At 45.4% G+C, this 14255-nt stretch overlaps 1 pseudogene; it reads left to right on the forward strand.

The window, feature by feature from the left end:
* Nucleotides 1–266: 266 nt before the first annotated feature.
* On the forward strand, nt 267–4117 carry LOC128755297 (uncharacterized protein K02A2.6-like; annotated as a pseudogene).
* The last annotated feature ends 10138 nt before the right edge of the window (nt 4118–14255 follow it).

The following is a 14255-nucleotide window of genomic DNA, read 5'->3' on the forward strand; positions in this document are numbered from 1 at the left end:
TCTCCTCCTCAGTTTCTTCCGCCCCGCCAAAAGATGAACTAACTCCGCAACTGACACCAAAAATACTGGTAGTAAGTCAGACGGAGTTATAGCCCTGATGTTCATCAACTGATCTCGTGTGTAAGAACACGAAGATGCTCCATCAAAACCCAAAAATAAACAAAATAACATGCACGGTAATTCCAGGCCAGCCTTCGTCGGCGCCATCTTGAATTAATTAATTATTTAATTTAATTTTTAATTTCCATTTAATTAATTAAATGGAAATGGAACTTCAGAGACTAGTAGAGGAAAGAATATTGGAACCTGTGAAGTTCTCTGAATGGGCAGCACCTATTGTGCCTGTGTTCAAACCTGATGGTAGCGCGAGGATTTGTGGAGTTTATAAATTAACAGTGAACAAAGTCTCCACGACCAAACAGTATCCGATTCCAACAATGGAGGATATGATGGCAAGCCTGGCAGGGCGGCAGAAGTTCACAAAACTCGATATGAGCCATGCATATCAGCAAATAGTCATTGAAGAGAAATCAAGGACGTTTGTGAGCGTCAACACTCACAGAGGTCTTTTTACATATAAACGTCTGCCTTTTGGACTAAGCTCCAGTCCTGCTATTTTGTGTATATACTTTTTATTTAATTTTTAGTGCATGCTTGATTGTTTTTTTTTTTTTTTTTTATATATATTCTTTTGTACATTGTTTGCACCAAGGGAGTAGCGCTCAAATTTCGTTGTACACTGTACAAGGACAATAAAGGCTATTCTATTCTATAACGCACCATGGAGAATGTACTCCAAGGTATGGCAAATGTGGCAGTGTATTTAGACGACATTATATTGAGAGGAAGAGATGACAGCTCTCATCTGCAAACACTCAACGAAGTGCTGCAGAGGTTGGAGGATAAAGGGCTGCGGTTGAAACGGAGCAAATGTCAGTTCATGGAAAACAAATTAACATTCTTGGGTCATCAGGTGGACAGGACAGGCCTGCATCCAATGTCAGCGAAGGTCAAAGCAGTCCAAGAAGCTCTGGTAGCACGTTCTGTGAGCGAACTTAACCCTCGTATTATGTTGAAAAAAAATTACATTGATTCTGTTGCGGGTCATTTTGACACACACTGTGTAAATCCACTCAAAACAGTCAAAAAAAAAGATTGAACCAATAACATCTTCATTTTAGAATATATAAACATTTGTAAAAGAGACATAGAACACATTTTCAATTTCAACACTATATTTAAGAGCAATTTAAGTTTTTCCCTCCTCACGAACACTTTTATTTTCATTTAACTTGCCCCATTTTTTAATGTTCAACATGTTCAATGCTCTCCACATGATGGACAGAATGTAACTGTGTGCGTTTTAAAGATGTAATTATTGCATTTCACAAAACAGGTACTTGTTTTTCTCTCATCTCGGGACGCACAGATCTGGCATCTTTTCCGTTTCTTCACACCTGTATCCAATGCATCCATTGCAGATTGGTTGGGTGATGTGAGCTTGACCTTTTCGATGACAGCGGCAGCTGCTGGGCATCGAGGTGGCCTTGCTCGACTCTGCATCTTGGGAGTGACAAGTGCTTTGCCAAGTTCTTCCAGGAAAAGCCGACGTTGGTACAGTTTGCTGGCATTCACCTGCTGGTTGATTTCAGTCCATGGGACATAGGCATTGTAAGCAGACACATCCACGATGTTGTAGAAAATCACCAAGGGCCAATGGGCAGTCTTGCGCTGGCAGCTGTATGTTGCTGTGACTTTGTCCAGATTGTCAACTCCTTTTTTGGTGGAGTTGTTGTCCAGGATCATTTGTTGCTTCATGTCTTCTCTTATGCTGAGAGATGCATCTCTGTGCATTTTGCTCATTACAAGAACATTCTTGTTTGTCTTTGGGCAGTGTGAAACAACTGTTGCTTTGTCACTGAAAGCAAATATTGAGGAATGCAGAGGTCTGCCCTGCACCTTCAGAATTTCTTTGGGAAGGTCTGGCTTATTTCTTCTGACTGTTCCCACTGTTCAGCTTTCTCCTCTGAAGTTAATTTCCAAGGAGATAGGATGTAAATGTAAATGTGACGTCACATGTGATGTTATGACCTTCCACTCATCACCACACGCATCCCCTGATTCTTCTCGGGTGCTTCTCCAGGTAGCTTTACAGTGTATACTTGCATTTTCCAGACATAGCCAGATTTTGCATCACAGGGCCACCCATATTTTGATGCCATACTTGGCGGGCTTGTTGGGCATGTACTGTAAACCCTCTGTAGCTCATTTTTGGTGTGTTTGTCAAAAAGAATACATGAGAACACTGACAAGAAGAAGGGAGAGAAAGTTTCTCCTCTACACACAGCTGGGTCCAAATGGCTATTCAGAGGCAATCAAAATGCACATAGCTGGGCAGTCTAAATAGGTATATCATAAAGACGTGTTTATTTTTGATCTGAACAGCCACTTACCCACATTAAAGAATCCGGGTCAAAATGACCCGCAATATCATCTTTGTATACAAACTCTGTACAGACATGTCACTAGACATCAAAGTGTCCAGATTTTACACACCTGTTCATGACCCTTGATGAGGAAAAGTCACAAAATTTAATGAAGAAAAAGTAAGGATAACCACTACTTTTTTTTAACACAAAAACGGATATGGGTCAAATTGACCCTTAGCATAATACGAGGGTGAAAGCTTTTTTAGGTCTGCTAAACTTTTATAACAAATTCTTGCCGAACTTGTCTACTGTGCTGGCTCCATTACACAAGTTACTGAGGAAAGATGAGAAATGGAGGTGGGAGATTGAGCAAGAAAAGGCTTTTTAACAGGCAAAGAAGTTACGACAAAGCAGTCAAGTGTTGGTTCATTACGATGAACAAAAACAACTGGTACTGTCATGTGATACCTCACCTTATGGGGTGGGGGCAGTCTTGGCACACAGGCTGGAAGGGGGAGCAGAAAGGCCTATGGGTTATGCCTCGCGCACACCCACAGCAGCAGAAAAAAACTATTCGCAGTTGGATAAAGAGGGCTTAGAAGTCATTTTTGGGGTGCAGTACTTAACGTAAATTTGTGATTTGTACACAGACCGTAAGCCCTTAATCAGTCTGTTTCATGAAGGAAAAGCTGTGCCACACATTAGTTCTCAGAGGATCATGAGACGGGCTATTATTTTAAGAACATATAAATATGCCATGGTGTACCGACGTGGACAGGACAATGCAAACGCAGATGCTCTGAGTAGACTTCCACTTCCAGAGAAACCTGGGAATCCAGACTCAGAAGACCAGGAATTGATGGTAGAGCAGGATCAGAGTTCAGTGGTCAACTCGGAAGAGCTTCGTAAGTGAACCAGTAAAGACCTCGTACTTGCCCACTATGAAGCAACAGGAGCCGAGTGAACAAGATGGGTGTGTACTGTGGGCGTGTCGTGTGGTGATTCCGGAAAAAGGATGTGGTCTGATGTTGAAGCAGCATCAATTGCACCCTGAAATGAGTCAAATGAAGGGTTTGGCTCGTAGCTACATGTGGTGGCCTAATATAGACAGTGATATGAAAGTCTGGTCAAATCGTGTTCCACTTGTCAGGACACCAGAACGCTTCGGCCTGTGCACCGCTGCACCCGTGGGAGTGGCCTGAAAACCGTGACGACGACTTCATGTTGATTATGCTGGGGCGTCCATGGGAAAGATGTTCTTGGTGGTGATTGATGCACATTCAAAGTGGTTGGAGGTCTACCCTGTTTCGTCAGCATCTGCAGTGGCTACTATGAACTGCTTGAGGGCCACTTTCAGCACTAATGGTATCCCAAAAATGATAGTGTCAGATAATGCCCAGTGTTTTGTGAGTGAACACACTAAAGAGTTTTTGGCACGCAATGGGATCACTCATGTCACATCTGCACCGCATCATCCTTCTTCTATTGGGATGGCAGAGAGAGTGATACAAACGTTCAAACAGTTGATGAAAAAAACATCGGGTGATTCTCTGGAAACCAAACTGAGTAGAGCTTTATTCAGTTATTGGATTACTTCACAGTCAACCACAGGACTGTCTCCTGCAGAAATGTTTATGGGGAGGAAATTGAGGTGCATGTTGTATCTGATACACCCAAATATGAAGAAGAAAATGGAACCGAAACAGGCAAACCAGAAAGTTCAGCATGATCAACATGCTCAGTTCAGAAGTTTTCAGACAGGTGACCGGGTGTTCACGATTAACTATGGTTATGGGCCTAAGTGGATTCCAGGGTTAATACAGGAATGCACAGGACCAGTCGCCTACACAGTGGCGCTGGGAAATGGGAAAACTGTAAGAAGACACGTAGACCAGGTTTTCAGTCGGTCCATTTTAAAAGGACAGAGACCCGCACCCACTGTGGAGGATGTCGAAGTGGAGAATCCACTTGGGGTTGGGATCTCACTGGAGACTGAGACAAGTGAAGGGAACAGTGAAGAAGTCAGTTTTAAACAAAAAAAAAGCAGACAGACAGTGACATGGTAGGCTCACCGTCTCAAGGAAGAGTACGACCAAAAAGGACCAGGAATCCCCCAGTGTATCTGAAAGACTATGTTCAAAAAGTGGAAGAGGAGTTTTGGACCAAGGTGCTTGCTATTTTCTTATTCTTTCTATGTTTTTGTTTAGTTTTGTTTAGGGTTAGTCGTTTAAGTTCCATTCTGTTTTATGACTATTTTTTTGTTTTATTAAGTTTTAGACTCGAAGTGTTTATGGTGGTTTTGGGGACATGGACTTTGGGAGAGAAGTTGGAAGACGTGAATAATTTGAGGGGCAGGAGATGTTATCATGTGTCATGGGCTTATTTGGGGTCACAACTTGGGGGCGCTCTTGTTATGTTGCCGTGTCATCATCCGATTTGTTGGAAGTTGGAACCGTGAAAAAAACCTGCTGTGCTGATACCTCCTGTGTGTTTTCCTTTCAGCTTTGGCTATCAGAGGGCGTGTCTCTTCAACCCACTTGGGAGAACGAATCAAATGTCCCGACCATCATTGAGCAGTGTTGCCAGGTTCGCGGACAGGAGCGCTCGAGGCCGAGGCGCTGGAAGGAGCAAATTCAATCAGAAAAAAAAAAAAAAAAAAAAACGCAAATACTATGCTTCAAGCAATGGTTTTATTTAAAACACATTTTCCACACAAACAGAAATTTCCTCCAGTCAGCCGACTGCCCCGGGAGAAGCTGCTGCCCGACGTCCACGCACGGAGCGCGACAAGCGCTGAGTTTCCTGCGATTAAATCCGTTCCTGCGCGGATGCGACAAGTCTCTGCCGTGACTGCAACGAGACCTCAGTCCTACCTGAAGTTTCCGTCGTCCAGATGAGCCGCTCCGCACCTCTTCAAGTCTCAAGCTTCTTCGCTTGGTGTGCCAGATTCGCCGACTCCGGCGGCGCATGTGACAGGTAAGAATTTACAGGCAGACGGCGCCACTGCAGTTTACCGGATAAAGTCTGACATGCCTCGGTGCTCGACTGAAGCTAAACGGCGTTGCTCCCGTGAATAGGAGGATGTCGGCATCACTAGCTATGAAAGACCGGTGCGTCAGGACGGGCAACACTCGTTCTCCCCTGACTGCGATGAGACCTCAGTCCTGCCTGAAGTTTTCATGGTCCAGACGAGGCGCTCCGCTCGTCTTCAGGTCTCAAGCTTCATCTCTTGATGTGCCAGATGCCCCAGCTCCGGCTGTAATTTCACAATTACAGAGTCACTCACTCACGCCTTTGTAATTTCACAATTACAGAGTCACTCACTCACGCCTCTGTAATTTCACAATCACATTTTGCGGAGTGCCCTGGCACTTCCAGTGAAGTAGAAAGGCTTGTGTAACATTCCTAGAATATGTTTGTGTCCAGCTGTCCCTGGAGCCTGCCTCCCTCCCAAACAGTCCTGCAGCAGGGGGAAGAAATTATGAGCGGACCTCCGATCCTGGGGCGTCTCCTCAAAGCGTGGCTACTTCAAGGCTAGCAGGCAGTCCTCTGCCCCCCGAAGTGCAGTTCACTATTCGAAATGCTAAAGCAACCGCAACATTCAAAGCATATAATGCCAAAAGGGTGTGGACCGTCGTCTGTTGGGTAAACATCCACTGCTCGTCCAATTCATTCCGGACTATTCCTGGCGCAGTTCTGACACTCCACTGGCACTAGGACCGCACGTGGTCAGGTACAGAGCTTACTGCCAGGTGGAAGGTTTGGATTTGCAGCGTCGCTGGTCAAAAGGGCCGGGTTGAGCTCAGCCGTCCGGATCACAGCCGCGCTGATCATCGCTGCACCTCTTGGAGAGACCAGTCGGCTGCTCTCACCTCTGCTCCCTCCAAAACCGTAGGAAGAAAACTTTGTATCTAAAAGTATGCATCTAAACCAAAGTCTAACTTGAATAAAAATAAGATGCATTCTTTTGGTATCGGGTCCTGCCAAGTTGTCTTCCGGTTCCAGTTCCAGTCAGTGCGAACTCGAGTGGCAGCTCTCCGGCTTCAAAAATGTGTTTTTGGTTGACATCAGGAGACCAAGCAGTATAGTAACGGTCTCTCTGCCTCCTTATCCCTCAGGCCAGAACTGTGCCTGGGGAAGTTTCTGGAGCCAGTGAGTTTAGTTTTTCCTCAATTTTGCCACAATAAGAAGCATAGGCGTCAAAGAACTCTTTCCTGTCTCTCAACAGATCCCGGTTCCAGCCAAAGGTCAGGAGAGTTTCAAGTCTGGCATTAACTCTTATTATTCCGCAGACTCACCAGTTTCCAACAGATTTTGGAGATTCAACAGTCCGTCGGCATGGTGCTCTGCTCGCACCGCCTCCTCCACACAAAGGCGCCGCCCGGAGGCAGCAGCCGTATAATAGCTGCGCTGATCATTGCTGCTCCTCTTGGAGAGACCAGTTAGCTGCTCTCACCTCTGCTCTCTCCAAAAGCGTAGGAAGAACTTTGTATCTAAAACTATGCATCGAAACCAAAGTCTAACTTGAATAAAAAATAAGATCCATTACTTTGGTATCGGGTCTGTTTCTTCTCTGCCCAAAATTAGGGTTTATCACCCGTCAAGTTTTCTCCTGGTTCCAGTCAGTGTGAACTCCCGCTTCAAAAATTCGTTTTTTTTTGACATGATCTCAGGAGACAGAGCATTATAGTAACGGTCTCTATCCCTGACGACAGAACTGTCCCTGGGGAAGTTTCTGGAGCCAAGAAGTTATGTTTTTCTTCAGCTTCGCCACAATAAGAAGCATAGGCGTCTAATAACTCTTTCCCGTCTCTCAACAGATCCCGGTTCCAGCCGAAAGTTGGGAGAGTTTCTATTCTGCCATTAACTCTTTTTATTCCTCAGACTCGGCAGTTTCCAGCAGGGGTCGCCACAGGACCATGAAAGCCACCACTTCAGAGGATCACACAGTAGGAGCTGCATGCCAGACATGTTCTGTTCTCAGCTCCCTTGTATGATGTCTTATGCGATGTCTGTCTGTGATTCTGTTCTCTGCAGCCCTCCAAACCTCACAGAGCCAGGCAGGACATCATCATCTACAGAGTCATCTCTTTCTGAGGATGAGTGGGCCGGTCCCTCGGCTCTCAATCTTAGGAGAGTTGCAGTGTCAGATAAAGGTACACTGCAAGTTTGGGACCCTACTTCCCCAGCTGACAAAAGCGAGTCTGTTTTTGAAGAACATTGGGCGCTGAGCACCGATGGCCCTTTCGACCAGGACCTGCCCCGGAGGCCGGGTCCGCTCCTGTGCTCAGGGCGCCTGTCTTGACAGAGTATCTTCCGAATTGAACGTGCCTGTCTCCTCATCTGCCCATTTGGATCGAGAAGATACTCGGTTATTGACACGCCCTTCAGTTTCACAGTCAAACCCCAGGTTCTGCGAGACCACGTGGACGTGGGTGAACTCAGAGAACCAGCGGTCATTTCTGATGGAGGAGGTCCGCGCTCTCCTGTCAAAGGAAGTAATCGAGCTAGTGCCAAAGCGATCTTCTTACACTGGGTTTTACTCCTGGTACTTTCTGAAACCCAAGAAGACAGGAGAGTGGAGAACTGTTCTGGACCTCAGTGGATCTTGATCTTGCAGACGCCTACCTCCACAACACGGTTTGGCAGAGTCAGAGGAAGTTTTTCCGGTTTGGGCTCGAGGGTCAGGTATAATACAGCACTCTAGTGCCTCGCACCTTCGCAAAGTGCGTGGAGGCGGGGCTCGATCCATTAAGAAGACAAGGTCTGCGAATTCTGACGTACTTGGACTACTTGTTGATTCTAGCCAGGTCGAAACAGGAGTCATGAGCACACCAGCTTGGTGTTGGAGCACATCGTGCTATTGAGGCTCAGAGTAAACCTCCTGAAAAGCGCACTCCCAGTCAGAGTCCCAGTCCCAGACAGAGCATGACGTTTGTGGGGGTCATGCTGGACTCAGTCTGGACTCAGAAGGCCTCCTGTTTGCCCTTCCTCCTCCTTGCCTTCTTCTTTCTCTGATGAGGAGAATTCAGCTGCCGAGAGTGAGAATGATTGTCGTAGCTCCAGACAGCTCCAGCTGGTATCCAGAGATGTGTCAAATCCGGATCAAAGGGCCCTGGGAGTTCCCTCCATCGATGTCAGCGCTTCTGCAAGCATCAGGAACCCCGAGGGCTCCCCCAATACTCGGACGACCCCTCAAGGTTTGGCTTCACCAGGGTTAACAATCAGTCACACGTCCCCTGATGTCCAATAGACTGTTCAGAACGTTAAAGCTCCGTCAACCCTCAGAGCATACAATACTAATTTTTTTCCCGGTGGTGTGGTACCCAGTCAGCCTCCCCAGAATCGGCCCCGTAATTTTCTCCTTCATCTGGTTAACAATGGTCGGAGCAGAGCTACATTACGGGTTCATGTAGCAGCCCTTTCCATGCCAGACAATGGTCCGGACGGCCACCCCATCGGCGAGCATCGTCTAGTGAGCCGTTTCATGAGAGGTGTGAAAAGGCTTAGACCTACCTCAAGACCTTTATGTCACTACTGGTACCTGCAGCTGGTACTCAATTCACTGTCTGAAGCCCCTTTTGAGCCACTTGGTCAGGCCTCCCAGGAGCTAGCATGAGTTAGCAGCACGAGGAGCATGAGCGTTTACACAAAATGTGTCCGGTTAGAGCGCAAAAAGCTAAACTGGATTGAGTCCCACCCTTCAGAAAGACGGACAGTCTGTGGGTGGCTCTCGCAGGTGGTAATAAGGGGCAGGCACTGTCCCCTCACAGGTTGTCACATTGGCTTAGAATTGCCATGATGAAAGCCTATGAGACAGCGGGAAAACAGTCACAGGAATCCCTGAGAGCACAGTCGATCTGAGGCCAGGCAACATCTGTGGCTGCTTTCAAGGCAGTATCTCTGTCAGAAATCTGCCAGGCAGCTTCTTGGTCATCAATCTCTACTTTTGCTGACCACTATTTTTCTGATGTGTCTGCATCCTCCTTCCCTCTTTTCTTTCTGTCTTCAGGAGCAGCCGAACCCAGCGACCAGTAGGCCCTCTTTCACAGCACTGGCTCGGGGACACCAGTATCTGCTTCATTCCAGTGCTGTGGAGTGTGCAGCGTGCCGAGATCCACAGGATTCCTGCATCACTATCTGTTCATTTGTGAATAAACTCCCTCTTTCTTGCTCACCTCAGACTAGAACCCTGACTGTAGCTGCTCAGTAAATATTTTTTTCTCTCTGTATGGAGGATTGTTAATGCCACTATCTATTTCAGCCGTATAGTGGCTAAAAGAGGGCAACGCAGTTCCTGCTGATCCAGAGTGTAAGTTACACTCCATATATGAGGGGTTGTTAATGCCACTTTTATTTCAGCTTAAGGTGGCAAAGGCGAGGCAGCAGCTCCTGCCACCCAGAGTGTAAAATTACACCCCATGTATGAGGGGTTGTTAATGCTCCATCTCCACAACCCATTCATTCTGGCTGGATAGACCCTGGGCGTGGCGGTGGCGCAGCAACTCTCATAGACAGGTCCGGTGTGAGGCCCTGGCCATCCGAGATATCGACAATACCCTGGGCACACCACCTTCCGTCATACCAAAGCAACATTCGTTTCGTGCAGCAAAATGTGGATCTCCTTGACGGCCGTCTGGCAAAGGAGCCGGCGGTGCCAGTCAGACGTCCGGTATGGACGGCCATGGTAATTGCCCATGGTTCTCAGGTCAGGCCACATTGCAAGGCTGGCGGTTAAGCCTTGTGGTCAAGATGACCTCATAGGTGTTCCAGAGTCCCGGGAGGTGTTCTGGAGTACTCACACGAGGGTGTGCTGCAACCTGTTCAAGTCCTGCAAACAGTCCTGCATCAGTGGGCAGAAATTATGAGGGGACCGCCGATCCTGGGCCGTCCCCTCAAAGCATGGCTACTTCAAGGCTAGCAGGCAGTCCTCTGCCCCCGAGGTGCAGTTCACTATTCGAAATGCTAAATCACCCGCAACACTCAAAGCATATAATGCTCAATGGGTGTGGACTGCTATCCGTTGGGTAAACATCCACTGCTAGTCCAGTTCTTGCAGGGATCTTGAAGACTCAGACCCACTTCCAGATGCATCTGGCCCTATTGGGATCTTCAATTGGCATTAAAGTCTCTCTCTGAAGCTCCCTTCGAGCCACTTGATCAGACAGCTTTGGAGCTGGTGGCTGACAAAGCAGCTCTCCTCCTGGTCCTGGCCTCCATCAGGATGGTTTGGACAACTATGGGCCTTCTCGATTAGTCGTTTTTCCCAAATTTCTTTGTGCGTCTTCTGAGGTAACAAATGAATGATGAGAACCACTGGAGCTTGTACAAGGTGTGGCCCGTGAGTGCACTGAGAGCTAGTCTGAATGGAGTCAAGGCCTTCAGGAAAACAAATCAGCTATGGGTGACTCTGACAGAGTCACCCATAGCTGATTTTAGAAACTTGTGAAAGAAACAACGCTGTGCACACAGCACTGAACCAAACAAAAACAGACACAAAAGAATCATACCAACAGCAGGAGAGGACCAAAGACTCATCATGCAGCGGGTCAGGTTAGTTCTGTTCACGGGCTGGAGCGCCATAGGTTTGAGAGGGGGAGCACACAGGTCAGACATCGACAGCTCAGCGGGAGGCATTTGGGATGATGACAAATCTAGAGCACAGGAAGTAAAAATTAAAATCCCTGAGAAGGGATAAAAGAATTTACAAGTTCCAGAAATTTGAACTTCTCAACTATAATTGAGGCACTTCAGACGAGGCAACGCTTAGCCGTGAAACAGTAAATAAATTGAATTCATCCAAGGCTGCAACCCAGTTTGACCAATTGGTTCAGTGGGAAAGGGGAAGAGTGAGGTAGAGAGAATGGACTGTGTTTAGCAAGTGTAAAGGGTGTGCAGGGCCTGAATTGAATTTACGCTTTCTTGCGTAAAATCAACCAGAAAACAAAACAACACTGCTTTAAAAAAACAAAAAAAAAAAAAAACGCACTCTTTGACCGGGCCTCTTACTCCCAGTGTTTTGCTTGTAAGGAACAGCGCACACTCTGGGCATTTGCATATTGTTCTCTTCAATAGTCCCGATTCTTATTTAGCTTTCACAATATGTTAAACTGTCAATTCGAAAATTGTAATCGGATGGAAGTTTTAATTCCTCGTCAAGTCTACTTGCCTGGAAGACTATTTATCGGCCAAAAAAAAAAATTCGATAATCGAAGAAGTGCGATGACTAAATTCCTACAGCTCCCTCTCTCGGTAGTGTGTAGACTTGCGTAAAATGCATCTGCACGCGTCATACGCAGCTTTGCTCCGCGCAGTCGCAAAAAAAAAGTCCTGGCTTGAGGTCAGAGGGGCTCCAATGATGCGATCAGGACTCCTCACACTATGCTGCTGAATGATTCTGTCCTGAACAGTGGTTATAGGTGACTGTGTGCGATATTCGTGTGTGCGCGTTATGTCCACTATTTTGCATTGTGTGTTACTGTCAGGCAGCTGCTATTGGTCTTTGAAGTCTGTTCTCTACCAGAGAGTAGTGTTGCAGTTTCTGTGTCAGATACTTTGTATTTAAAACCTTGCTGTTTGGGTTCCACATTTTCACTCCCACTGTTGCAGTGTTCGTTTACATCATTGTGGTTCGATCATATAGTTGATAGAGGTTCCCTCTTCTTCTTTGGTCCTCCTCATCACGAGTTAGTTGAAGCAGTCTTTGGAGATCATCTGGTCGCTGTCCATTTCTGGCTCTAAATAGGACCAGCAATGTCTCTCTTACCGTAATACGAATACATGGACCAATAGCTCCATATAGGTTTTAGATGTGTATATTATTTGTATATATTATATACAATATATATATATATATATATATATATATATATATATATATATATATATATATATATATATATATATATATATATATATATATATATATATATTATTAAGTATACAGAATGTTATTTCGCCTCATGCCAAGCATCAATATTTGTGTGTCAGTTTTGCCTTTTATTCAACCATAACCAGGTGGATTCCTGCAATCATAATAAATAATACTATAATGCATATATACAAAGAAGTTTTTCAATTTTTTAAACTGTCAGAATTACTTCCAAGCATTTACTATACTTTAATACCTTGTTTCACAAGTAACTGGCTTGATTGGAGCCCATTAACAGGTGAGCGAAGTTAATAATTTTAAAGGTCACTATAAGGGTCACATATACTGGTACAGTGATACAGATGATAATTGTCCGACCAAATAAATCTGTCCATGTAAAAATAACACAACGCAAAAAGATGACATGAGATCAACTCAACACATATCCAGGTGAATGACAAAATGTTTAGCGAAATATCTTTTTCTGCCTCTCATTGATGTCAATTGGCTACAAGTCCCCCACCTTAGCATGCGCGTACAGAGGCCGCTTCAATTCAATTCAATCCGAAGGACACACAGGGTTACAGATGAACAAACATGTATGACTGGAGGGATGGAAATGGAAAAAAAATATTCTGTGCAACTCTTACGAATGAAAATGCCATTCTGCTTTGGTGATATGTTATCATAGTTTTTGTCCATATTGCCAGCCAGTGCAAAGATCACAGCAGGGTATATGATGAGGACGTATCTCATGTGTTTTTCAAGTACTATGTTCTCCAAAAGAAACCTGGTCAAGTTACAAGAATAGTACGAAATAATTAACACATTTTAAATATAATACCCTTCCAAGATACTCAAAGTCAATGGTCAATGAACACAACAGTGGAAATAACGGCATGCAGACAAATCACCTTATACTGTAGATGAAAGGCAATGGGTCGAAGAGACAACGCAGTTATAGTAGGCTAGCTCGTGCTCATGAATGAGCATGTACATTTTAAGTTGACATTACTTACCACACAAGTAACACACAGGCCAGGATTGAGTATGACACGGTTGCAGACAGGTTGAAGACAATTCAGCTTCATATTGGAGAACAATAGCCAGGTTGATGAGGGTTGCAAGCGTTGTCCAGGTTGTGTAAATCGTAATTCCATTCTGAACCTGTGAAAAATCGAGAATTTGTTGTTTAAGCTTATGTTCCCAATGTTGAAACATGGCAATCATCACCTCAACCTATACATTTCTAAAACGTTGTATCAGTATCATCCTTATCATAAGCCATCATACTCACAATGATACGCAGAAGCCACAGGTCCACCTTGTGGTATTTGTTGAGCCATGCTCCATAGGTTTTAAGTCCATGGCAGATGAAGAAGACCATTGAGTAGTTTGTGAGGATGACCAGGATGAGAAACACCAGGGCAGCATTCATTATTCTGTTGCGTTGAAGAAAACAACACAAACTATTGTGATGCCTTTACTGTGTTGAAACGTATCACTATTTAGAAAAAGATGAGCTCATCACCCTCGGTCCCAGACCAGCAGCTAGCCGATGTTAAAACAGATATTGAAGCACCAACTGATGATGACGCCATATGGCAGGACAGGAGGGCTGCAGTAGAATCAGAATCAGAATCAGAATCAGAATGAGATTTATTGCCATGGTCAGTGGGGAGCCCACTGACTAGGAAAGTGTCTTGAAATAAAGTGCAACAAAAAACAAATAAAATAAAATTAAATAAAATAAATAGAATAACATAACAACAAGGCTGTTCACAAATTTAACAGTCTGATGGCCGAGGGGAAGAAGCTGTTCCTGTGACGGGAGGTTCTGGTCTGGATGGACCGTAGCCTCCTGCCAGAGGGAAGAGGAACAAACAGTCCATGTCCAGGGTGAGAGGGGTCGGCTCTGATCCGACCTGCACATCTCTGGGTCCTAGAGGCATACA

The sequence above is a fragment of the Synchiropus splendidus genome, chromosome 3, assembly GCF_027744825.2.
Source record: "Synchiropus splendidus isolate RoL2022-P1 chromosome 3, RoL_Sspl_1.0, whole genome shotgun sequence".
NCBI classification, from domain to species: Eukaryota; Metazoa; Chordata; class Actinopteri; order Syngnathiformes; family Callionymidae; genus Synchiropus; species Synchiropus splendidus.